This window comes from Choloepus didactylus, chromosome 3 (genome assembly GCF_015220235.1).
Source record: "Choloepus didactylus isolate mChoDid1 chromosome 3, mChoDid1.pri, whole genome shotgun sequence".
Taxonomy (NCBI): Eukaryota; Metazoa; Chordata; class Mammalia; order Pilosa; family Megalonychidae; genus Choloepus; species Choloepus didactylus.
This window is the reverse complement of record NC_051309.1, coordinates 164,207,238-164,233,283: the sequence shown is the minus strand read 5'-3', so window position 1 is coordinate 164,233,283 and position 26,046 is coordinate 164,207,238. Positions and strand designations below refer to the sequence as shown.

The 26,046-nt window shown below is 37.5% G+C and overlaps 1 protein-coding gene and 1 pseudogene across 3 annotated transcripts in view; one reads left to right on the top strand and one right to left on the bottom strand.

The window, feature by feature from the left end:
- Positions 1–26,046, top strand: part of LRBA (LPS responsive beige-like anchor protein) — a 1,009,660-nt gene that overhangs the window by 35,112 nt on the left and 948,502 nt on the right. The gene's annotated exons all lie outside the window — the stretch shown is intronic.
- On the bottom strand, positions 1,430–25,991 carry LOC119529091 (annotated as a pseudogene).

Below are 26,046 nucleotides of genomic sequence, written 5' to 3'. Positions count from 1 at the left end.
TATCTCTAGGTCCCGTACATTCTACAGTATAAAACATTGTACATTTTTCACAGAATTCACATTAGTGGTAACATACAATATCTCTCTTTTTGTGCCTGGCTTATTTTGCTCAGCATTATGTCTTTTTTTTTTTTTTTTAAATCTTCATTTTATTGAGATATATTCATATACCACGCAGTCATACAAAACAAATCGTACTTTCGATTGTTCACAGTACCATTACATAGTTGTACATTCATCACCCAAATCAATCCCTGACACCTTCATTAGCACACACACAAGAATAACAAGAATAATAATTAGAGTGAAAAAGAGCAATTGAAGTAAAAAAGAACACTGGGTACCTTTGTCTGTTTGTTTCCTTCCCCTATTTTTCTACTCATCCATCCATAAACTAGACAAAGTGGAGTGTGGTCCTTATGGCTTTCCCAATCCCCTTGTCACCCCTCATAAGCTACATTTTTATACAACTGTCTTCGAGATTCATGGGTTCTGGGTTGTAGTTTGATAGTTTCAGGTATCCACCACCAGCTACCCCAATTCTTTAGAACCTAAAAAGGGTTGTCTAAAGTGTGTGTAAGAGTGCCCACCAGAGTGACCTCTCGGCTCCTTTTGGATTCTCTCTTGATGGTCTATTTCTTAACCCTCAATTCAATTCCATTGATCGATATGTCTGTCTTTATGTCAGTACCATGCTGTTTTGACTGCTGTGGTTTGTAATATGCTTTAAAGTCAGGAAGCATGAGTCCTCCCCATTTATTCTTCTTTTCAAGATGTTTTGGCTATTCGAGGCCCCTTATCCTTCCAAATAAATTTGATAATTAGTTTTTCCATTTTGGCAAAGTAGGCTGTTGGAATTTTGATTGGTATTGCATTGACTCTATAGATCAATTTACATAGAATTAATGTATTAATGACATTTAGCCTTCTAATCCATGAATACAGAAGGTCTTTGCATTTATTACATTTTCTTTGATTTATTTTAGCCATGTTTTGTAGTTTTTGTGTACAAGTCCTTTAAATCCTTGGCTAAGTTTATTCCTAGATATTTGATTCTTTTAGTTGCTATTGTAAATGGATGTTTTTTTCTTTATTACCTTTTCGGATAGCTCACTGCTAGTGTATAGACGCACCATTGGTTTTTTTTTTTTTAATACAATGTTTATAACAAAAATTAAATGAAGTTTTTTTATATTAAAATTAAAGAAATACATTGGATAATAGGTATAGTAAGAATATGCTCATAAGAGTGGGAATAAAAGCTGTTTATCTCTGGCTTTTGGTTTGTTTGGTTCTGCCAACTCATAGAAGAACTTAGCTCTAAACAAGTAGAAAAATCATGCAAACTCTGACATAATTAAAACTGGGTAAACCACAGTAAGTGTGTTCCATGAACAGCTTGCCAAATATTTGTCCAGGTCTGTTATAGCTACTGAGCAAATGGATTGGCATGAATAGTTACGTCCTTGATGTGTACATCATTAAGAGGTCGGTAAGTCTTCTCATTTACTGGTAACTTCTCCAATTCATCTAGAGTCTCTAGACCATCTATTCCTTTCCAAATACTGTGTACTTCATGTCCAAATGTGGGTTGCTTGCCATAGGTGATGAAGAACTGTGATCCACTGGAGTTTGGCCATTATTAGCTATGGATACAACACCTCTAACATTGTGCTTAAGATATTCACTGTATTCATCCTCAAATTTCTTGTCCCAGATACTGTTACCTCCTCTTGTCTGTTGTGTCTCTCGTTTGAACCATGAAACCCTTGATATTTCTATGAAATATACAGCCATTGTAGTAACTACTGGCACAAAGAGCCAAGAAATTTTCAAGTTTTAGGTGTCCTCTCATAGAAGATTTCTATCTTAATATCACCTACATTTGTATACAGTGTTGCAGATTCACCACTGCAGTTAGCACAGTTGTTGCATAAAACAGAAAAGATACAATTGCAGGTGCCCACATGGGTCAGTTGGCTCGAAGTCGTGGATTCTTTTGGACACCGGAAGTTGAGAGCTGCACCATTGATTTTTGCATGTTGATCGTGTATCCTTCCACTTGGCTGATCTTGTTTATTATCTCAAGTAGCTTTGTTGTGGATTTTTTTGTTTTTGTCTAAATATAGGATCATGTCATCTGCAAATAGGGACAGTTTTACTTCTTCCTTTCCAATCTGGGTGCCTTTTATTTCTTTTTTCTTGCCTGATTGCTCTAGTTAAACTTCTAGCACAATGTTAAATAGCTGTGGTGACAGTGGGCATCCTTGTCTTGTTTCTAATCTTAGAGGGAATGAAATTTACTTTTGTAAGAAATAAAATTTCCATTATTTATAGGTGTGATTCTAAAGTAGGAGGAATGGTGGAAATAACAGAGCTTGTCTTTATATTTTTAAAATTTCATGCTTTTAAATTTAAATTATAGTACACACGTTTGAATTTATAAATTCTATTAGTGAAGGTAGTGTGTATATATATATATGTGTATATATGTACATGTATGTGTATATTTATATATATGTATATATATATATCAGTGTACTAGATCATTGATACAAGAGGTCGGACTTTGGCAACCTTGGGTTTCTGAATAACAGCCCAGAGGCAGATAGTATTTTCCAATGATGGTTATAACAGTATTTCCGATCTCACATGTTCTTACTGTGTGAGTGAGGGGTGACATTTATGTTCCATTGCCTTGAAATGGTGAGGGCTTTTGTGGCTTTCAACCTATATGATGTGGCAGAAATGACTTTTGAGGCTAGTTGGAAAGTTTGCTTGGAGCCCTGAGCTGCAGTGAGAGCAGTTCAACTATTTGAGACCACCTGTTGACTGAACTTTTAAAATTTTTACTGTTTTTATTGATTAATTTCATACACCATAAAAGTCACCATTTTAAAGCATATAGCTTAGTGGTTTTTAGTTTATTCACAAGGTTGTGTGATCATCACCACTATCTAATTCCAGAACATTTTTATCATCCCCAAAAGAAACCCCTTACGTGTTAGCAGTCATTCCACCATTCCCTCTCTTTAGCCTCTGGCGACCATGAATCTACTTTTTCATGTCTATTATCAACTCCAATTTAACATTTAATTTTTAAACTTGTTTGTCAGTTTTCTTTCTCAGCACATTTGAAATAAACTAGAAGTATCTTGAGAGTAGTTTAGACTGGTTAATGACAGCAGAAGTGACAGTATGGAAAAACTAGAGTAAATTGAAAACTATAGTACTTCATTATCCAGAGAAGAGTAATGGGATGACTAATGAATAAATGTGTCATCAAAAAAAAGTTATATTTGTCTTTTTAGGAGCCAGGGAAATCTGCATTCCCTATTAGAAAGTATATGAGAAAAATGTTGAAAATAAAAAGAACAAATAAGAAAGGGTACTTTTTTCTATCTCTAAAATGAAAATAGTGGATATTAATTTCTACCTGTCATTGTTTTTAATATTAAATGAGGCCCTGTTATAAGAGGTACATACTAGTAGTTATTCAGTAAAGGTGTCTCTAAATTTAATTCCACTTTGAGATAAATATAAATATATTTAGCCCTTTTCTTAATTTGGAGAAAGATATCCAAATCATCTATATAATTTCCCCTTGGAAGGCTAGGACTTTGTAAAATTTTGGATTCTAAATTCAAACTTAGAAACAATAATTCCTTTTCTAATGAAATGTGGTAGCAATAGTGGGCTTCAAAGTGGAGTGCTTGAGGTGACTCATTTAAGTACATGAAGAAAGTATTAGAATATGTATTCATTTACTTAATAGAAAATAACAAAAAAATTAGCTTTATACTGGTACCCCTCATTTTGTCAGATGGTCGAGAGAGATTTATAGCTTGTGTGGCATTCCTGAGGAAGCCAGGAGGGGTTGAAATAGAACTCACACTTAATGTGTTTCCTTTCAGTTTATCATGATGTGTTTACTTGTGCCTGGGTGAGTGGATTTAAAGATTATATTATTTTAAATGGTAGGCTTTTAACAATATTTTGTGATGAGATGGGGAGTAATTGTAAAAATCTTTTGAATATTCAAAGTTCACTATTTGTGGTAATAGTAAAGTATTTAGAGTTGAACTAAAGGTGAATTAGGCATTTTTCTATTAAAAGAAAGATCTTCTAAATTTGTTTCTCTTTTTCTAAGTAATTATCAATGTATTTTTATAAATATAAACAAGTATGTTCTTTGACAGTAAAGGTAGCATGTTAGCCATTGGTGACAAACTAATTTTCTTCTGAGTGAAATTTGTCGTATGAAAATGGTGGACTTATTTAAATTATTTTGTGATTTTCTTGCTGAAAAGGTTGTGTCACATATAAAAGTGGTTATACTTTTAAAAACAATAGAAAAGCATGGGAACAAAATTTTTTAATCCATCAATTTGTAAAGGGAATTTTGAACTTATATTTTAAAATTATAAATATTCAACACCTCCTTATCATATGTGTTCCAGTTTGCTAAAGCTATTATGCAAAATACCAGAAATGGATTGGCTTTTATAAAGGGGATTTATTAGGCTACAGATTTACAGCCATTAAAATGTCCAAACTAAGGCATCAAGAGGATACCTTCACCGAAGGAAGGTCGTTGGCGTCTGGAACACCTCTGTCAGCTGGGAAGGCATGTGGACGGCATCTGCTGGTCCTTTGCTCTCGGGTTGCATTTCAAAATGTCTTTCTCCAAAATGTCTCTGTGCTCTGTCTCTCTTAGCTTCTCTTACTTCACTGCTTGGTTCTCCTGGGGCATCTCTCTAAGCATCTGGGAGTACACTCTTAGCTTCTCTGGGGCAAACTCTGGGCTTCATCTCTTAGCTTAGCATCTCCAAACATCCTTCTGTCTGCAACTCCCACCATCTCTAAGTGTCTAGGTTTGTGTCATCCTTTAGCTTCTCCCAGGGGCAAACATATCTTAGCTTCTCTCGAAAATGTTTCTCTCAGCTTCTCTGAGAAGCTTCTCCATGAGTGCTCTTAAAGGATTCCAGTGATCTAATTAATACCCACCCTGAATGGGTGGGGCCATACCTCCACAGAAACTAATTAAAGGTCTCACCAACAGTTGGGTGAGTCACATCTCCATGGAAACATTCAATCAAAAGGTTCTACCTAACAATATTGGATTAAAAGATCATGGCTGTTCTGGAGTCCATAATGTTTTCAAACTGGCACAATATGTTTGTAAGAAGAATTGGAAAACTTTAACTGAATTTCAGCAAAGCCAATGAATGCCATGTTATAATTGGATTTATATATACTTGTGAAGTATTTTTTTTTTATTAAATTCAGTTTTATTGAAATACATTCACACACCATACAATCATCCATGATATACAATCCACTGTCCACAGTATGATAACATAGTTATGCGTTCATCACCACAATCTATCTCTGAACATTTTCCTTACATCAGAAAGAACCAGAACAAGAATAAAAAATAAAAGTGAAAAAAGAACACCCAAATCATCCCCCCATCCCACCCCATTTGTCCTTTAGTTTTTATTCCCATTCCTCCACTCATCCATACACTAGATAAAGGGGGTGTGATCCACAAGGTTGTGAAGTATTTGTTTTTAAAAATCCGTATTTGACATTAAAACCGAGCTTAGAATAGACCTTCTAATTGCTGTATCACAGCGTGTTTAAAGCAAATTTAGAAAAGGATATTCATTTGCATTCTTCTCACTTAAAAAAGTCAGTAATTTAAAGAGAGTACAAAGAGTTTATCAGTAAAAAATTTAAAAAACTTACTTGTTCAATTATTCTATTCATTTTATTATTTAGCATTTATATTAGATTAGTATTCAGTAGTCTATATATAATTTATACATTAATACATTGTTTTAGTTTTTTTGGCTGCTTAAGTAAATACCATGTAATGGGTTGGCTGAAACAGTGATAATTTATTGGTTCAAGATTTTGAGCTAGGAAAAATCCAAACCAAGGTTCATCAAGGTGATGCTTTTTCCTTAAGACTGGCATTCTGGCTGTTAGTGATCCTTAGCTGTGGGCTCTTCTGTCACATGGCAGAGCACATGGCAGCTTCTTCGGACCTCTCCCTTCATTTCAGGGTTCCATTGACCTTCAGCTTCTTGCTTCCAGTGGCTTTCTCTCTATCTGTCTCAGTTACATTCTGCTTATAAAGGACTCCAGTAATAGGATTATGACTCATCCTGATTGAAATGGGCCACATTTTAACTGAAATAACCTTATCAAAAGATCTTACTTCAGTGGATTCACACCCATAGGAATGGATTAAGTTTAAAAACATGGATTTCTGAAGTACACAGCTCCAAACCACCACGTATTTATATCTATCCTATACCTCATTTTTTACTGATAGGAGTATGTAATCATAGGTGTGGAGATCATTAATCCAGAGGTGATTACTTATTGCTTCTGCTACTACAGGGGAGAAATTCAAACTCTGCATCACTAATGAAGTGCTTTTGCTTGGAGGGCCACTATTCGGTAAGCTTGTGTGAAGTTCTAGCTCTTGGTGATGCTATGTTGGAAAAATGTTTCACTACATTTGGGAAGCTTTTGGCCAAACATTTTTTCTGCCTCAGTATCTTTCTGTTCTCCTCTTCTGGGATTCAGTGACATGTACGTTAGACATTTTGATATTTCCCTAGGTCCCTGACACTGTTCATTTTTTCCAATCTTTTCTCTGTCCTTGAATTAGATAATTTCTATTTATTTAGCTTCCCTGTTGATTTATTATTTCCTATGTCATCTATGTGCTGCTAATGAGTCCATCCAGGCTCAATATATTTCTACTTCTAAAATTTCCCGGCTGAGAACCTCTATATTTTTATTCATTTCAAGTTTACCTTTATTTTTTACCTCCTGTAGCATAGTTATGATAGCTGCTTTAAACTCTTTAGTAATCCTAATATCTGAGTAGTCTAGGTGTTGGCATGCATTTAATGAGAATTCCTGATTTTTTGTTATGTCAGTTAATTTTGGATTGTATCCTGGATGTTGTGCATGTTATGCTGTGTAGACTCTTGAGTCCTTTTGTAATCCTTGGAGAATGTTGAATTTTTGTTTTAGCAAGTGATCAACCTGGTTAGGGTCAGAACACTAGTTCTGTCTTGCATTCCGTTTGTGGTGATTTCAATATCAGTTCAGTTTTCAAAGCCTTTGTCTTGCTTCTTTGGGTCTGTTCTATACATGGTGCCACACTGAGACTTGAGCTGGTTTAAATATCAAACTCTCAAAGCTTTTGCTTTGCTGGTTTCTGTCTGTCCTGTGCACAGCTGAGGAGTGAGTTCAAACCTTGTGTGGATTCATACTCAGTTCTCTTTCTCCTTAGAGGGACCTCTTTTCTTTGCTTCTCTAGCTAGAAAGACAGGATTTCTGTTGGCATTTTGGCTGTCCTCTCCACTGCTCTGCTGTGTATCTCCCAGACGGATTTACCTTAAGCCAGAGTCGAGTCTTGTTTTTAAACATTGCTATGGTGCATGTGGAGTAGCCTTTACTCTAGTTTAGCTGTGCTCCTAAGACTTGATCTTTTTGGATTATCTCCTCAAAGGCTTGGATGTTCGAGATCTTTCTACTTTGGGAAGAATTGAAACTTCTCCTCACTCTGTGTGACCTCCAGGCCCCAGTAGTTGTTTTTTTCTTGGTACTGTACTCAGTCTTGCCCTGTGCCTGCACAGCTTAGTATTCATCTACATACTCAATTTCTCAGGTAAATTTCTCCTCTGGTACTCTGTTCTGTGAATTCTAGCCACCATAGCCCCCCTGAGATTGTTGTGTCCTCAACTCAGTGAGACTGCATGCTTTGCTTGGGTTCTCTTTCCTGTATTGTAGTTTGAACAGAGCCTCTAGGCACAAAGCTTGGGTGATATTACAGCATTTGTTTCGCTTCTCTCAGTGGTAACAGTCCAGTTCTGCTTGTTGTCCAATGTTTAAAAATAGTTGTTTGGAGATGGAAGAAGGTGGTGGCATAGAGAGGAGTGGAAGCTAGTTTTTCCCCTGGAACAACTAATAAACAACCAGGAAAAGCTAGTAAATAATCTGGAATAACTGCGGGAGGACAAATGTAACTGTCCACTCATCATACACCAACCTGAATTGGGAGGAATGCCTGAGATTGCAGCATAAAATCTGTAAGTAAAAACTGCGGATCCAAGCAGGGAGCCATCTCCCCCCATGGCCCAAACTGCAAAGCCTCGCGGTGCTACAGAGCAGCACTCTCCCAGCAAGTGAATATAGCTCAGCTGAGCTCCAACTGGGGTTTTAATTAACAAACATGGACTGCTCAATACAAGCTACGAATCCCCAAAAAACAGACAGAGGCTTTTGGTGACAACTGACCTTGGGGAGCTGGAGGGTGGCTGCAGACTGGCCCGGAAGAGGACTTTCTGTCCCTTTTTTGGCTCAGTGGAGAAAGCCTCAGCCATTTTCAGTTCCCAGCGCTCTGACGCAGACAAGGGTGGAGATAGCACGGGCAGAGAGACTACTCAAATGTAAATATGACCTCTCCCTAGGGGGTATATCTTCCCTAAGAGGAAGAAGGTGGTGCCAAGCCCTACTACCCGCCTTCCATTCAGAAACAGACCCCAGAGTCTGGGGGAAAACAGCCCCGGGCCACACTTCCTTACACCAGTCTGGAGCTACAGGCTAACAGGTGCCACCTGCTGGGCAGAAGTACAGTGACTTGAGGCCTCACAGGGTATACCAATCTTCCAAGACACCCTCAGGGAAACCAGATACTATTCCCTCCTTCTAAGACCTGAGCCCATTCTGGTCTGAGAAAACCTGATTGGGGTAACCGAGGAAATCGCATGCCTAGACAACAGAAAACTACAACCTGCACTAAGAAAAATGAAGTTATGGCCCAGTCAAAGGGACAGACTCACACTTTAACTGAGCTAGAAGAATTTAAACAACTAATACTAAATGAATTCAAAAAGTTTAGGGAAGATATGGCAAAAGAGATGAAATATATAATGAAAACACTGGGCATACATAAGGTAGAAATCGAAAATTCAAAAAAACAACTGATAGAATCTATGGAAATGAAAGGCGCAACACAAGAGATGAAAGACAATGGAAACATGCAACAGCAGATCTCAAGAGGCAGAAGAAAACACTCAGGAACTGGAGAACAAGGTACCTGAAATCCTGCATACAAAAGAACAGGTAGAGAAAAGAATGGAAAAATATGAGCAACGTCTCCGGGAACTTAAGGACAAAATGAAATGCAGGAATATACATGGCATTGGTGTCCCAGAAGGAGAAGAGAAGGAAAAAGGGGCAGAGGCAATAATAGAGAAAATAGTCATGAAAATTTCCCATCTCTTATGAAAGACATAAAATTATGGATCCAAGAAGTGCAGCATACCCCAAACAGACTAGATCTGAATAGGCCTATGCCAAGACACTTAATAATCAGATCATCAAAAGTCAGAGATAAAGAGAGAATCCTGAAAGCAGCAAGAGAAAAGCAATCCATCACATACAAAGGAAGCTTGATAAGACTATATGCGTATTTCTCGATAGAAACCATGGAGGCAAGAAGGAAGTGGGGTGATATATTTAAGATACCGAAAGAGAAAAACCACCAACCAAAAGTCCTATATCCAGCAAAACTGTCCTTCAAATATGAGGGAGTGCTTAAAATATTCTCTGATAAACAGACAATGACAGAGTTTGTAAACAAGATACCTGCTCTACAGGCAACACTAAAGGAAGCACTGCAGATAGAAAGGAAAAGTCAGGAGTGAGAGGTTTGGGAAACAATTTTTGGAGATAGTAGCTCAGCAATGTGAACAAAGATGACTGTGAGCATATTTAAAGGAGGAAGGTTAGGACCATGTGGGACACCAGAATGAGAGATGAAAGATAAAAGACTGGGACTGTATAACTCAGTGAAACCTAGGGTGCTCAACGGTTGTAATGAAAGGTACAAATACATTTTTACATGAGATAGAGCAAATGAACATCAGCATTGCAAAGTGTTAAAAATAGGATGGGACTGGCGGGAAAATACAATCAATGCACATTAGAGACTATAATTAACAGTAACATTGTATTATGCTTCCTTTACTATAACAAAGGCAGTAAACCAAAGCTAAATGCATATGGGGGTTGGGTGACATAGGGGAAGGGTATGGGACTCCTGCCATTGGTGATGTTGTCCAACTCTTATTCTACTTCAGTTTGATGCCATCTTTCCTTTTGTTGCTTTCTAGCTGTCATGTTTGTTTTTTTTCCCCCTCTCTCTTTCTTTTTTCTTTTTCTTTTGTCCCTCTGCCTTCTTTCACTGTGCCTCTGTTGTGGAAGAAATGGAGATGTCCTTATATAGATAGTGGTGATGATGCTGAATACATAAATATGTGATTATTTACTTAGGACAGAATGTGTGGTGTGTGAACAGAACCTTCAGGAAAAAAATGCGTTGATGAAACCTTGAGGGCACTATATTGAGTGAAATAAGACAGACACATAAGGACAAATATTGCAGGGTGTCACTGATATGAACTAATTATAATATGTAAACTCATAAGTTACTAGTATATAGAACGAGGCTAAAGAATGGGGAGCAGTTGCTTTTTATGAGCAGAATGTTCTACTAGGGTGAACTTAAACATTTGGAAATTGACAGAGGTGATGGTAGCACATTGTGAGAATAACTAGCAGTGCTGAACGGTGTGTGAATGGGGTGGAAAGGGTTAACTCAGAGTTACATGTGTCACCAGAGGGAAAGTTAGAGGTTAAAAGATGGGAATGTATAAAACAGTGAATCTTGTGGTGGGACAATGTCCGTGATTAACTGTATAAATATTAGAAATCTCTCTCATGAACTAGAACAAATGTATGACACTATAACTAGAAGTTAATAATAGAGAGGCATATAGGAAAAAATATATACCTATTGCAAACTATATACTGTAGTTAGTAGTATTTTAACATTCTTTCATCAACAGTAACAAATGTACTATACCAAAACTATGAATCAGTAATGGAGGGGGACTGATTAAGGGTATGGGAGGATTTCAGTTTCCTTTTTTTTGTCTTTATGTATGGAGTAATGAAAATGTTCTAAAAATTGAACAAAAATATTAATTGTGGTGATGGTTGCACAGCTGTATGATGGTACCATGGGCAATTGATTGTACACTTTGGATCTTTGGATAATTGTATGGTATGTGAACAATCTCAATAAAAAAAAATAGTTGTTTTATATATTTTGTTCAGTTTTCCAGTTGTTTGTGGGAGGATGTTGAATCTGGTGTCAGTTATGGCAGAGTGTTTTCCAGTTTTATATACATATGTACATATATATTTATATGTTTATATAGTTCCTTTATTAGAGCAGTTGTAGGTTTACAGAAAAATCATGCGGACAACACAGTTCATAAATATTCCACTCCATCCCCTCACAGTTTTCATTATTATTAATACTTTGTTTTAATGTGGTACTTTTGTTACAGTTGATGAAAGAATTATAATTGTACTTTTAACTGTAGTTCCAGTTTACATTAGGGTTTAGGGTGTTGAATCCTAGTTCTATTTTTAAAAAAATTCTGGCAATATATTTAAACCTAAAATTTTCCCTTTAACCACATTCAGATATATAATTCAGTGGTGGTAATTACATTCACAATGTTGTGCTACTATCACCACTATCCATTACTAAAACTTCTCCGTTAACCTAAACAGGAATTCTGTGCCAGTTAAGCATTAACTCCCCTTTCACAACTCCCACTCCAGCCCCTGATAACCCATATTCTAATTTCTGACTGTATGAATTTCCTTATTCTAATTATTTCATATCAGTTAGTTCATACAATATTTGTCCTTGAAATTTGATGTTCAGCTCCCAGGGAGGAATCTGAACCCAGCATCGTGGGATAGAGAGCATCTTCTTGACCAAAAGGGGGGTGTGAAATGAAGTGAAATAAGTTTCAGTGGCTGAGATATTCCAAAAGGAGCCGAGAGGTCACTCTGGTGGGCACTCTTACGCACAAAATAGATAATCCTTTTTAATTGTAATAGCTATCAGTCACTACCTGAAACTATCAAACTACAACCCAGAACCCTTGAATCTTGAAGACGGTTGTATAAAAACGTAGCTTATCACATTAATAAATCAGAAGAGAAAAATCAAATGATGATTTCAGTAGATGCTGAAAAAGCATTTGACAAAATCCAGCATCCCTTTTTGATAAAAACACTTCAAAAGGTAGTAATTGAAGGAAACTTCCTCAATATGATAAAGAGCATGTATGAAAAACCTGCAGCCAGCATAATACTCAATGGTGAGAGACTGAAAGCTTTCCTTTTAAGATCAAGAATGAGACAAGGATGCCCGCTGTCACCACTGTTATTCAACATTGTGTTAGAAGTGCTAGCCAGGGCAATCTGTCAAGACAAAGAAATAAAAGGCATCCAAATTGGAAAGGAAGAAGTAAAACTGTCATTATTTGCAGATGATATGATCTTATATCTGGAAAATCCTGAGAAATAGATGATACAGCTACTGGAGCTAATAAACAAATTTTGGAAAGTAGTGGGATACAAGATTAATGCACATAAATCAGTAATGTTTCTATACGCTAGAAATGAACAAAGTGAAGACACACTCAAGGAAAAGATACCATTTTCAATAGCAACTAAAAAAATCAAGTACCTAGGAATAAACTTAACCAAAGAGGTAAAAGACCTATACAAAGAAAACTACATAACTCTACTAAAAGAAATAGAAAGGGACCTTAAAGTATGGAAAAATATTCCATTTTCATGAATAGGAAGGTTAAATGTCATTAAGATGTCAGTTCTACCCAAACTCACGTATAGATTCAATGCAATCCCAAACAAAATTCCAACAACCTACTTTGCAGACTTGGAAAAGCTAGTTATCAAATTTGTTTGGAAAAGGAAGATGCCTCAAATTGCTTAAAACACTCTAAAAAAGAAAAACGAAGTGGGAGGATGTAAACTTCCTGACTTTGAAACTTATTATAAAGCCAGTAGTCAAAACAGCATGGTACTGGCACAAAGATAGACATATTGATCATTGGAATTGAATTGAGAATTCGGAGATAGACCCCAGATCTGTGGTCGACTGATCTTTGATAAGGCCCCCAAAGCCACTAAACGGGGACATAACAGTCTTTTCAACAAATGGGGCTGGGAGAGTTGGATATCCATATCCAAAAGAATGAAAGAGGACCCCTACCTCACACCCTACAAAAAATATTAATTCAAAGTGGATAAAAAACCTCAATATAAAAGACGGTACCTTTTATTTTTCATGCAGTTGATTTAGGAAAAAAAAAAAAGTTAAAAAAATAAAAAACAAGGAAAAAAACATGCAGAGCCCCTTTGAGGAGCTGGTGGAGAATGCAGGGGTTTTGGCCTGCCCTACCTCGATGGTTGCTAACATGCCCACAGACATAGGGGATTGGTGGTTTGATGGATTGAGCCCTCTACCATGGAATTTGCCCTTGGGAAGACTGTTGCTGCAAAGGAGGGGCTAGGCCTCCCTATAATTGTGCCTAAGAGCCTCCTCCCTAATGCCTCTTTGTTGCTCAGATGTGGCCCTCTCTCTGGCTAAGCCAACTTGAAAGGTGAAGTCACTGCCCTCCTCCCTATGTGGGATCAGACACCCAGGGTAGTGAATCTCCCTGGCAACGTGGAATATGACTCCCGGGGAGGAATGTAGACCCGGCATCGTGGGACGGAGAACATCTTCTTGACCAAAAGGGGGATGTAAAAGGAAATGAAATAAGCTTCAGTGGCAGAGAGATTCCAAAAGGAGCCAAGAGGTCACTCTGGTGGGCACTCTCACGCACAATATAGACAACCCTTTTCAGGTTCTAAAGAATTGGGGTAGCTGGTGGTGGATACCTGAAACTATCAAACTACAACCCAGAACCCATGACTCTTGAAGACAGTTGTAAAAAAATGTGGCTTATGAGGGTGACAGTGGGATTGGGGGGGGGGGCATAGGGATCACACTCCCGTTTGTCTGGTTTGTGGATGGATGAGTGGAAAGGTGGGGGAAGGAAACAAACAAACAAACAGACAAGGGCGCCCAGTGTTCTTTTTTACTTTAATTGCTCCTTTTCACTTTAATTATTATTCTGGTTATTTTTGTGTGTGTGGTAATGAGGGTGTCGGGGATTGATTTTGGTAATGAATGTACAACTACTTAATGGTGCTGTGAACAATCAAATGTACGATTTGTTTTGTATGACTGCTTGGTATGTGAATATTATCTCAATAAAATGAACAATTAAAAAAGAAAAAAGACAGTACCATGAAAATCCTAGAAGATAATGTAGGGAGACATCTTCAAGACCTTGTATTAGGAGGTCACTTCCTAGACCTTACACCCAAAGCACAAGTAACAAAGGGAAAAATAGATAAATGGGAACTCCTCAAGCTTAGAAGTTTCTGTACCTCAAAGAAATTTGTCAAAAAGGTGAAGGGGCAGGGAACTCAATGGGTAAAAATTTTTGGAAACCATGTATCTGACAAAAGACTTGCATATATAAAGAAATCCTACAACTCAATGACAGTAGTACAGACAGCCCAATTATAAAATGGACAAAAGATATGAAGAGACAGTTCTCTGAAGGGGAAATACAAATGGCCAAAAAACACATGAAAAAATGTTCAGCTTCACTAGCTAATAGAGAGATGCAAATTAAGAGCATGAGATACCATCTCACACCAGTTAGAATGGCTACCATTAAAGAAACAGGAAACTACAAATGCTGGAGAGGATGTGGAGAAATTGGAACTCTTATTCATTGTTGGTGGGACTGTATAGTGGTTCAGCCACTCTGGAAGACAGTCTGGCAGTTCCTTAGAAAAGTAGATATAGAATTACCCTTTGATCCAGCAATTACACTTCTTGCTATATACCCAGAAGATCTGAAAGCAGTGACACGAACAGATATCTGCACACCAGTGTTCATAGCAGCATTATTCACAATTGCCAAGAGATGGAAACAACCCAAATGTCCTTCAGCAGATGAGTGGATAAATAAAATGTGTTATATACACACGATGGAATACTATACAGCAGTAAGAAGGAATGATGTTGTGAAACATATGACAACTTGGATGAACCTTGAAGACATAATGCTGAGTGAAATAAGCCAGGCACAAAAAGAGAAATATTATATGCTACCATTAATGTGAACATTGCTGGGGGAGAATGCAGGGGTGCTGGGCTTCCCCACCTTGATGGTTGCTGATGTGTTCACAGACATTGAGGACTGGTGGTTTGATGGGCTGAGCCCTCCATCATGGGACTTGCCATTGGGAAGACTGACTGCAAAGGAGAGGCTAGGCCTGCTTATAATTGTGCCTAAGTGTGTCCTCTTGAATGCCTCTTTGTTGCTCAGATGTGGCCCTCTCTCTCTAGCTAAGCCAACTTGGCAGATGAAATCATTGCCCTCCTCCCTATGTGGGATCTGACACCCAGTGGTGTAAATCCCCCTGGCAATGTGGAATATGACTCCAAGGGAGGAATCTGGACCCAGCATCCCCCTTTTGGTCAAGAAGATGTTTTCCATCCCACGATGCTGGGTCTACATTCCTCCCCAGGAGTCATATTCCACGTTGCCAGGGAGATTCACTCCCCTGGGTGTCTGATCCCACGTAGAGGGGAGGGCAGTGATTTCACGTTTCAAGTTGACTTAGCTAGAGAGAGAGGGCCACATCTGAGTAACAAAGAGGCATTCGGGAGGAGGCTCTTAGGCACAATTATAGGGAGGCCTAGCCTCTCGTTTGCAGCAACAGTCTTCCCAAGGGTAAATCCTATGGTAGAGGGCTCAACCCATCAAACCACCATTCCCCTATGTCCGTGGTCATGTTAGCAACCATCGAGGTGGGGTATCTTTTACTTTAATTGTTCTTTTTCACTTTAATTTTTATTCTTATTACTTTTGTGTGTGTGGTAATGAAAATGTTCAAAAGTTAATTTTGGTGATGGATGTACAACTATATGGTGGTAGTGGGAACAATTGATTGTACGCTTTGTATGACTGCATGGTATGTGAATATGTTTGAATAAAATTGAATTATTAAAAAAATTTGATGTTCATAAGTCAAGCAATCGGTAAAAGAAGATGGATATAAAGTAGGGGAGACCAAGAAAAAGCCACAAGTACAAAGTGTAGGCCAAAGGATGGACTGAAACCTGCATCATTACTTGCTTCTTGTCTTTGAACTTGTTGGCTTGACTGTTCTGCTGAAACCAGGGATCTCTTCATCATGTTGCAGATAAGCCACAATGGGTGGCAGCTACCATATGGCAGCTGCCTCATTTCTAGCCTTCAATTCTCCCTTAAGAATATCTCTGGTAGGTTACCCTAATTAGCTATGCCCAGGAAAGGGAATTCTAGGAAATGTAGTTCAGCCTTGCCAAGCTGATACATTACCGTACCAGCAATGTTAGGTGTCTAAGTTGTTTGTTGTTTTGTTACAAACAATACTATAATTTAGTGTGCCTAAAGTACCTTTCATATTTTGGTTAATTTACTTGGGATAGATTTATAGAAGTTGAATTGCTGGACCAAAGGATTATGAATTTTTCTTTGTGGCTTTGAAGCTTTTAGTGCTACATTTCCTTGCAAAAGGTTTGTATTACATAATCTCATACATTGCTGCTTGTGTATGAATTTCATTGATTCACTGCATACATGTATGCATTTACACATCTATTAAAATATTGTTTTTTGATCATCTTCATTTAAATGGATGTAAATAATACACAATTCGTTAAGGTATGGCCTGTCTTTTATTTTATCAAATGTTGGTAGTGAAGACACTTAAATTTTATGCCATTGCTTTACTATGAATAATGAAGAATATTTTTTTGGTTCTGTTTTTTTTTTTTTTTAGTTTTTTTCGTGTATCTCGTTAATTTTGCTTACTTAATATGATAGCATGAGTAATTAACAACTGTTTCTTAAATTTGATGTACATAATAGCTGCTTGATTAATCCTTATTTATAGGTTCATTTGTGGTGATCCATTCTGTGTTCTGTTCTTCTAAACATTTCATCAGTGCTGATTATTTTTTTTAATTTTTTAATTTTATTTTTATTTTTATTTTTTTTATTTTGAAATAAATTCAAAGTTATAGGAACAGTTGCAAAAACAATACTAACCCCATACACAGAAGTTCATCATAACCTGACCCCTCCCGATAGCTCAATCCACCAACTTTAACATGCTGTCACATTGCTATTTCTTTCCCTCCCTCCCTATCATCCAACATCTATTGCTCTGTCTTCTGAACATATGAGAGCTAGCTGCATACATCTTTGAACATGCACTATAATTCACATATACACTTCCCATGAACAAGTACATTCTTTTATGCAATCCCATTAAGTGCTGCTAAGAAGTACAAGAGATTCAACAATGATACAAAGCTTACATTCTATATTTCCTTTTCCTTATGTCTCAACTGTGTCCCTTTGAGCCACCTGTCCTGTATCCTCCAATCCCATCCAAGTTCATCCTTGGCAATTAATTGTCATCTATTTAGACTGTCTTTTTTTTTTTTTTTTTTTTTTTTTTTCAGTTGTGGAAACATATACAGCCTAAATCTTCCCATTCCACCCCCTCCCTAGCCTTTCATTAGTGGGATTAATCACATTTAGAATGTTGTAATGCTCTTTCCCACCATCCATTACTAGAAGTTTTCCTTCACCTCAAACAGCAATCCTACACTCATTTCTTAACTCCCCATTGCCCCTTCCCCCATTTCTCTTAACCCAAACTCTACTTTTCATCTCTATGGTTATATTCTCTGATAGTTTCTTTGTGTTTACTGTGGGGCTTAAAATTAACCTCTTAAATCCATATCAATCTTGTTTTTCTTTAATACCACCTTCACTTCAATAGGACACATAAACTATGTTCCTTTACTCCTTCATTCCCCCACCTTTATATAGTTGTCTAAAATTACATATTTTACATTGAGTTCATAACCACTGATTTGTCGTTAGAGTTTGTGTATTTTATATCATATAGGAAGTAAATAGTGGAGTTACAGTTCAAAAATTATTGACTTCTGTTTGTATTCCATTATGGTTGGAGAATGTGCTTTGAGTATATTCAATTTTTTTTTTTTTTTTTTTAAATTTCTTGAGGCTTGTTTTATGTCCCAGTTTATGGTCCCTTCTGGAGAAATATCCGTGATCAGTAGAGAAAAATGAGTGTCCTGGTGATTTGGGATGTAAGGTACTATATATGTTTGTTAATATTCTCTATATCTCTTTCTCCTTTCTTTGTTTCTCTGTTGGTAGGGCTCCCTTTAGTATCTCCAGTAGGGCAGGTCTTTTATTGGCAGTCTCTCAGCATTTGTTTGTCTGAAAAATTTAAGCTCTCCCTCAAATTTGAAGGAGAGTTTTGCTGGATAAAGTATTCTTGGTTGGAGATTTTTCTCTCTCAGAATTTTAAATATGTCATGCCACTGCCTTCTTGGCTCCACAGTGGCCACTGAGTAGTTACAACTTAGTTTTATGTTGTTTCCTTTGTATGTGGTGAATTGCTTTTCTCTTGCTGCTTTCAGAACTTGCTCCTTCTCTTCAGTATTTGAGAGTCTGATCAGAATGTGTCTCAGAGTGGGTTTATTTGGATTTATTCTATTTGGAGTTCGCTGGGCATTTATGCTTTGTGTATTTATGTGTTTAAGATTGGGGAAGTTTTCCCCAACAATTTCTTTGAATGCTCTTTCTAGACCTTTACCCTTCTCTTCCCCTTCTGGGACACCAATGAGTCTTAAGTTTGGACGTTTTATTTTGTCTGTCATATCCCTGAGATCCATTTCGATTTTTTTGATTTTTTTCTCCATTCTTTCTTTTGTTCTTTCATTTTCTGTTCTGTGGACTTCTAGGACAGTGAGACATTGTTCAGCTTCCTCTAGTCTTGTACTGTGAATATCCAGAGTCTTTTTAATTTGGCCAACAGTTTCTTTTATTTCCATAGATCTTCTATTTTTTAATTTACTCTTGCAATGTCTTCTTTATGCTCTTCTAGGGTCTTCTTTATGTCGCTTATATCCTGGGCCATGGTCTTCTTGATGTCCTTTAAATCCTTTGCCATATTTTCGTTCCTCGATTGTAGGTCTTTGATTAATTTTGCGAGGTACTGTGTATCTTCCAATGTCTTGATTTGTGTGTTTGGAGTTGGATTCTCCATATCGTCTGGTTTTATCATATGCATTAAGATTTTCTGTTGTTTTTGGCCTCTTGGCATTTGCTTTGCTTGAAAGGGTTCTTTCAAGTTGTAAAAAAAAAATACCTATCTAATTTTTCAGAAACAGTTTGGTGGCGTACACTTTCTCTAACTACCCAGCAGATGGCGTCTGTGGGTCACCTATACTCCTCAAGTCAGTTCTCCACCTTGTCCCCACACTGTGTGGGGAAATGATTCTTGTGGGGTTCAGTTGGAGAACTCAGTTTGGGTGTGTTGCTGGAGCCGTCCGCCCTGAATGTGGGGCGTGTATATGGGTGGCCAGGGAGGAAGGACAGCTTTAATATTCAAATCCCCCAGGTTCCTGGAGATTCAAGGCTGCTGCAAGAGTCGAAGCCTTCATTTCATTTCAGTCCCAGACCCTCTCTCTCGCTGTCCCACAAACCACCGGACTTGGTGTAGCGTCCCTGGGTTCTCAGAGCGTGTCCCCCCGCCCAGCCGCGATCCTCCAGGAGGTCTGCTGAGGGAATGCCGTGCTACATCTCCAGTGCGCGCCGTCCCTCAAGGGACGTCCTGGGCTGCTGGGCCATGCCAGGGCGTTTTCAGCCTGATGCAAAGATGGCTGAATGGGGCATCTTAACACCCCCCTCCTCGCACAGTTCCTCTTTCCCAGCTCTGGGACAAATGACGGGGCTCTGGGCTGTGGGCACGGCCCCGGGCAGGAGTTTATCCAGCCCTCTGGGGGGCCAGCTGCTAGCCACGGGGTTTCTTTCTGCTTCTGGCTCTCCCCTCCGTTCCCCTGGCCCCGAGGGTATCTGCAGCGGGCTATCTTCCAGGCTAGACCCCGAGAGGCCAGCCCAGACCCCTCTTGCTGTGTTTTACTGCATGGTTCCCACTATCACAACTGCAGCTGCTTCTGGGTTTTTCCCTCTTTTTTTTTTTTTTTTAAAAAAAAGAGCCAATTGGTCTCCAAACGCCAAACCCTGGCTTCCCCAGACTGCCGCGTGGCTGCGGGTCTTCCAGCCAGCTTACTCGTTTCAGAATGCAGACTCCTGGTTTCACCAAGTATACAGCCCCTGTGGAACTAGCAGACCTTGTCCAGCTGGCGCATTGCTGTAACCGGTATTCTGGGTCACTTTCTGGTTTTTATCTAGTGTTTTTCATGGAGGTATTTTTTTGCCCTGTCTCACCTAGCCGCCATCTTAGTTTTCCCAGTGCTGATTCTTAAAAGGATTTCTAGTTAATTTTTAGTTTAAAGGTACTGAAGATTGATCGAGCCTGTCAAATTTCTGTGTGGGCAGGATAAATGCAGTTAGTGCTCTCATTTTGTATAAAGAAGTTTTAAATTCACTTTTGAAGAATTGTGTGGGATAACATGTAAGTAAAACCTTCATTAATATCCAGTTCATATTTGTCCCACAATCCTATTTATTGTATTTTATGTTAAGTTAAAATGATAGAAAATATAGGGCTTATATTTTTTATTGATTTCAGTATCAACTTTTGGTATTTATGTATCTTAACATCACGTACAACCATATCTTACTCAGTAATGAGAGAGCTTTCCTTCTTCCTCCATTTCATTTGTAAATACCTGTACTTCAGTGTGTGTATCTCTAAATGATAAAGACTCTTTAAAAAGAAAAAAACAGTCAAAACCAGAGAACCATTATCACACTTAAAAACAATTAAGAATAGTTCCCATTCAGTCAAATGTTCAAAATTCTTTCATATTCTACTATTTTTTTTTGTTTTTGTTTTAAATATAGTTGGTTTATTCAAATCATGAGCCAAATAAGGTGTTCATATTTCATTTGGTTTATGTGTCTTTCAAATCTTTTTTCAATTTCCCTCACTCCCTTTTTTCTCTTGTCATTTACTTTGTTGAAGAAATTAGGTCATTTTTCTATAGACTTTTCCACATTCTAGATTATTTTCTATAAATGGGTAGAGGCTTGATTAGACTCAGGTTCAAGTTTTTTTTTTTGGTGAGAATTTCTCATAGGCAGCTAAGTATTTGTTCTTGAATCATATCAGGAAACATATAAGTCTGGTTGTGATGTTAATATCCGTAGGTGTTCAATTACGAATCCAGTGAGTTTAATTATTTTTATCTTCGTACTATTAACTTGATTCACCTATTTTTAAGTTCCCTATCAACCTATTACCTAAAGCTTTTGCAGTCATTAGTAACCATTGTCTACATCCATTATTTCATCAGGGGTTCCAAGTGATCTCTTAAATATCTCATTTTTTTTGTGTTCATTATCTGGAATCACGGTGAAGAATTTTAGTAAATCAGCTATTTGGTTGCCCGGTGGTACAAGTTCTACAGGAAAGGCAGGATAAATGCTTGATTTATTTGTTTTCCCTTTGTTTTCCATTTTCCAGAAAAAGCTGATTGCTTTGGGTCCTTTTGTGTTATTAGCTCTAATATGAAAAGAGAATTAAGTAATAGCCTACATGGCTAAAATTCACTCAGATTTTCATTCATACATCTTCTTATTTTATGTATCATCACTTAGTTATTAGAACAAAATTATTCATTTTTACTCTATTATACAAAGTATTGATTCTGTATAGTTTTTCCTTTTTTTGAAATTTTAATGCAGATAACATTAGAATTCACTCCAGGACAAATTATTGATAGATTTTAAAAATTACAGTTTTTATCTTCTAAAGTTTGCCATTCCTTCTAACACTATAAGAAGATACTTGATCTAACTATTGGCTTACAGAATGTGAGTCCATGTAATCTGAACCGAGAGACAGTGTAACACTGAAGTGCTTCAGTGAGTGTATATTGCTATTGGATGAAATTTCAGGTAGGAAATAATGGCATTGTTTGGTATCAGATAGTTAAGCTAGTGTATTCCACTTGATTGCTTTTAGAAAATGAGCTTTTATTTTACATGAGGGACCAGAGAAGCCTGCAAAAATTGCTTTAGTGCTTTTTTTTCTTTGTAATGGGAAATACCTTTATTTTTAAATGTGCAACATTAAAGAAAATGTAAAACGTTAACTTTTTTTTTTTTTTTTAAGTATTTCTTCTGACCTTTTCTTAAAATGGAAAATCTATTAGTGAGGACAAGAAGGGGACAGTTATGTTACTTTCGAAGTTGCCAAACCTATCTAAAAGCCTGTTACATCTTGTTAAAAATGATGTTTTATTTTTTCAAGCTTGAGACTTTGCTTCTATTTAACTCTTCTACAGTGTTTATTTTATATTTAGTCATGGAGAATCATTTTTTATCTTTTTTCTAATATTTGTTGAAACTGTTTTATTATTGACTTAAATATTATTTCTCCATTTGTTTTATTCGTTTGTTAGCTTTTTAGGATATATGTACAAAATTTGAATTTTTTAAAAGAAAGTTTTATGATTAAACCTTTACTAAGTAGCCTGGCTCTTTTAAGCTATTGCCAAGGGTGGTTTTATATGTATATTTTCCAAATGTCCATGAAGTGATGTTCATTAATTTCATTTTTGTAATATTGATGTTTTATAAGATGCTCCTAAGAGAATCTATAAATATCTTGTGCTGGAATCTTCCAGTTATTTTCTGAGAAGTTATAAAGTGTATTATGCAGGTATGATGTAAATGTGCCCTTCTTCTAATCATGTTTCTTCCCTAATTTGTTTAAGTTGGCTAATATAATACATACATTTGCTGAGAGTCTTCAAATGAGTGATGCATTAAATGCATCTCAGTTTTGACCTTTAATGTAAACTGCGGATTGCATCTCTGTTTTTGATAACATTTGAATTCTTTACTCCTGCCTCCTTGCATCAGGCCAGAAATCCTTGTGAAACAGTGAATGAAATTAAAAAGCTTTAATTTTTCACTTCCTGTAGATATTTGCTAAATAAATTTCACTATATCAAGTGATTAGAAAGATTTTTGTGATTTAGGTTCTCTAAACTGAAAGCATTCTACTAGTTTTAACTTTTTTTTAATATAGATTTCAGTTTACAGGAGGAGCCAAGTCTGTCGCTGGATTGTCACCCTTGTGCCAAATTTTCCTTTTGGAATTACTGAACCTTTATCAAGTTTGTGTGGTATTGAGTTGGGAAAAGTGAACATAACGTAGATGAGGTAGAAAAAATTGTTCAGACATAATGTCATCATGAGGCTCAGACCTGGCTCACGACAATACAGATTTACTAAGAAAAAAGTACCTTCTGTAGATCTGAGGCATAGATTTTGACTGAAGGACTAAGAGTGCAGGAATTTGACTTTATTGGGAAAGTTATATGAGTGGAGTTTGTAATGAGTAAGTTTTGATCTTTCCTTCACCTTGTTCCCTGCACACCTGATATTCCTGTACCTGTACAGATACAACAGGGTATTTGGTACAAAGAAGCAGGACAAGAGAGGTGGTTTTAAATTGTCATTAGAGGATATACCAGTGTGTAGAACTGACTGTGGTTCTGGCTTTTTTTTTTTTTTTTTCCCTAGTTCTCTTTTTTTAAAAAATTCAATTTTATTGAGATATATAAAAACCATAAATCATCCACAGTGTACAATCAGTTGTTCACAATACCATTATATAGTTGTGCATTCATAACCACAATTTTTGAACATTTTCATTACCACAAAAAGAGAATAAGAATAAAAATTAAAGTAAAAAAGAACACCCAAAACATCCCATACCCCCATCCCTCCCTATTATTCATTTACTTTTTGTCCTCATTTCTCTACTCAACTCTCCATACACTGGATAAAGGGAGTGGGAGCCACAAGGTTTTCACAATCACACGGACCAGTGTAAGCTATATAGTTAAATAATCATCTTCAAGAATCAAGACTAATGGTTTGCAGTTTGACAGTTTCGGGTATTTCCTTCAAGCTATACCAATATACTAAAAACTAAAAAGGGATATCTATATAATGCATAGGAATAACCTCCAGAATGACCTTTCAAATCTATTTGAGATCTCTCAGCCACTGAAACTTTGTTTCATTTAGTCTCCCCTCTTTTGGTCCAAGGCTTTCTCAATCCCTTGATGCCAGGGCCAAGCTCATCTCCGTGAGTCATGTCCCACGTTGTCTGACTTTCTTTTAAAAACATTTTTGTAGATAATGTTTGATAGAAAAGGTTGCTTTTGCCTAAATTTCTTTTAAATCAGTCAACCAGTACAAGTACTAATGAACACATTTTTAAAAATAGATGAACCCATCTTAACATAAGAACTTAGGTTACTTTCTTGTGTAATTATTATATCAAACCTTTACATTATGTAGTTATATTTGTAGTCAGGCACATAAAAATTGTTCAGTAATATATCTACTGTGGTATAATGCTATGCTGTATAACTGTAAGCAATCCTATATTCATTAAAAATTTCCGGGTTACATAGCATTATAAAACTCGTGTTGCCTGTCCACTTTGTGGCTATTGTTTTTGTCTTTATTCCTTATGTAGGACCAGAGGATCCTTATACCAGTTAGGATATAAAAGAAAACTCAAAATAACAGTTACTTAAGCAAGATAGATGTTTCTCTCTCATGTTGAAGAATTTTGAGGATAGGTAGTATGGGGCTTGGCAGGGTCACCAGGGTTCCCAGGCTTCTTCAGTCTTTCTGCTTCACTCTTCTGTCTGGGTATGACTTTCTACTTTAAGGTCACCTTAGTGATTCCAGTTGACATCTTGTTCCCCAGGTAGTAGAAAAGTGAGTGTAAAATAATTACAGCCTTTTAAAATAATTTTCCTGGAGGTTTTACCCAACAGCTTTTGCTTGCATCTCAACAAGGTCAAACTTGTTGCTAGGGTTCCGAGAAAGGAAAAGTCAAGTCTCTCCTCAGCCCTTTCCCTTTTGGGTCACAAAGCCCAGAGTTATGTTATTAAGAAAGAAAGGAAGAAGGGATATTGTGTAGATGACAGCTTTTATACTGTCTTCTTTATACAGTGTATAGGTATTAATTGATGACCTTTTGGCACCATATGCACAAGGCATTGTTTCATATTTACAGATTTATAAGTCTAATATATCCAGCATTGTGCAAGAAAAATCACTTTGTGTCTGCTTCTTCCTTGAACCATAGACCTGGGTAAAAAGTCACTTTTACCTTTGCTGGGCCTCATTTTCTTGTCTAAAAGTTATATATATATGTTTTGGCTTTTTAAATTGCAAGTGTTAGAAACCAAATAAAAGTAACTTAAGCACAAAAGAAAACTGCCAGGGGACTTCTGGGAAAATGGCAGAGTGGGTGAGGCAGAGCAGGCTTCTTCTCTGTGAAGGAAACTAGAGAGGGGCCAGAGGATGCCTGGGGCCGTGGTTTCAGCATGTAACTGGCCATAGAGGGACCCTATGGGACATGGTGGGGAATGTGGGGAAAAAAAAAATGCGAAGAGATGGAGCTTGGAGGGATGGGGTGAGTTTGTTTGGCCGGTACCACCTCCCAGGGCCGGCAGCAATGAGATGGCTGCCAGGCAAGGAACTGAGCAGCGGCTCTCCAGTCTCGTGTACCCACCTTGGCATTTAGCTGGGGAGGTAATGCATCATATCCATACGGCCAGGTTCTCCCATTAGGGAACCTGGGTGGCAGCATTTACTCTCCCCCCACAGAAGCCTGGGATGTGCACCAGCAAGAAGCAAGGATAGGAGAGGGTGCCATACAGAGGCATCAGGAACCCCTCCCACATCCCAGAGGCTTCCGGGAGTACGGCAGGCAGGGAGCGGGCATGTTTGTGCTGGAGAATACCCTTGAGCGGACTCCCTGCTGAGCTGCACAGGGCCCTCATTGCAGCCCCAGGGCAGGCGGTCCCCACTGCACACGGAGAACTGGTGCACTGATTGGATCCCCATCCAGATTGGATCCCACCCATCACATAGAAGTTCATGGAAGACTGGCTTGAGAGTA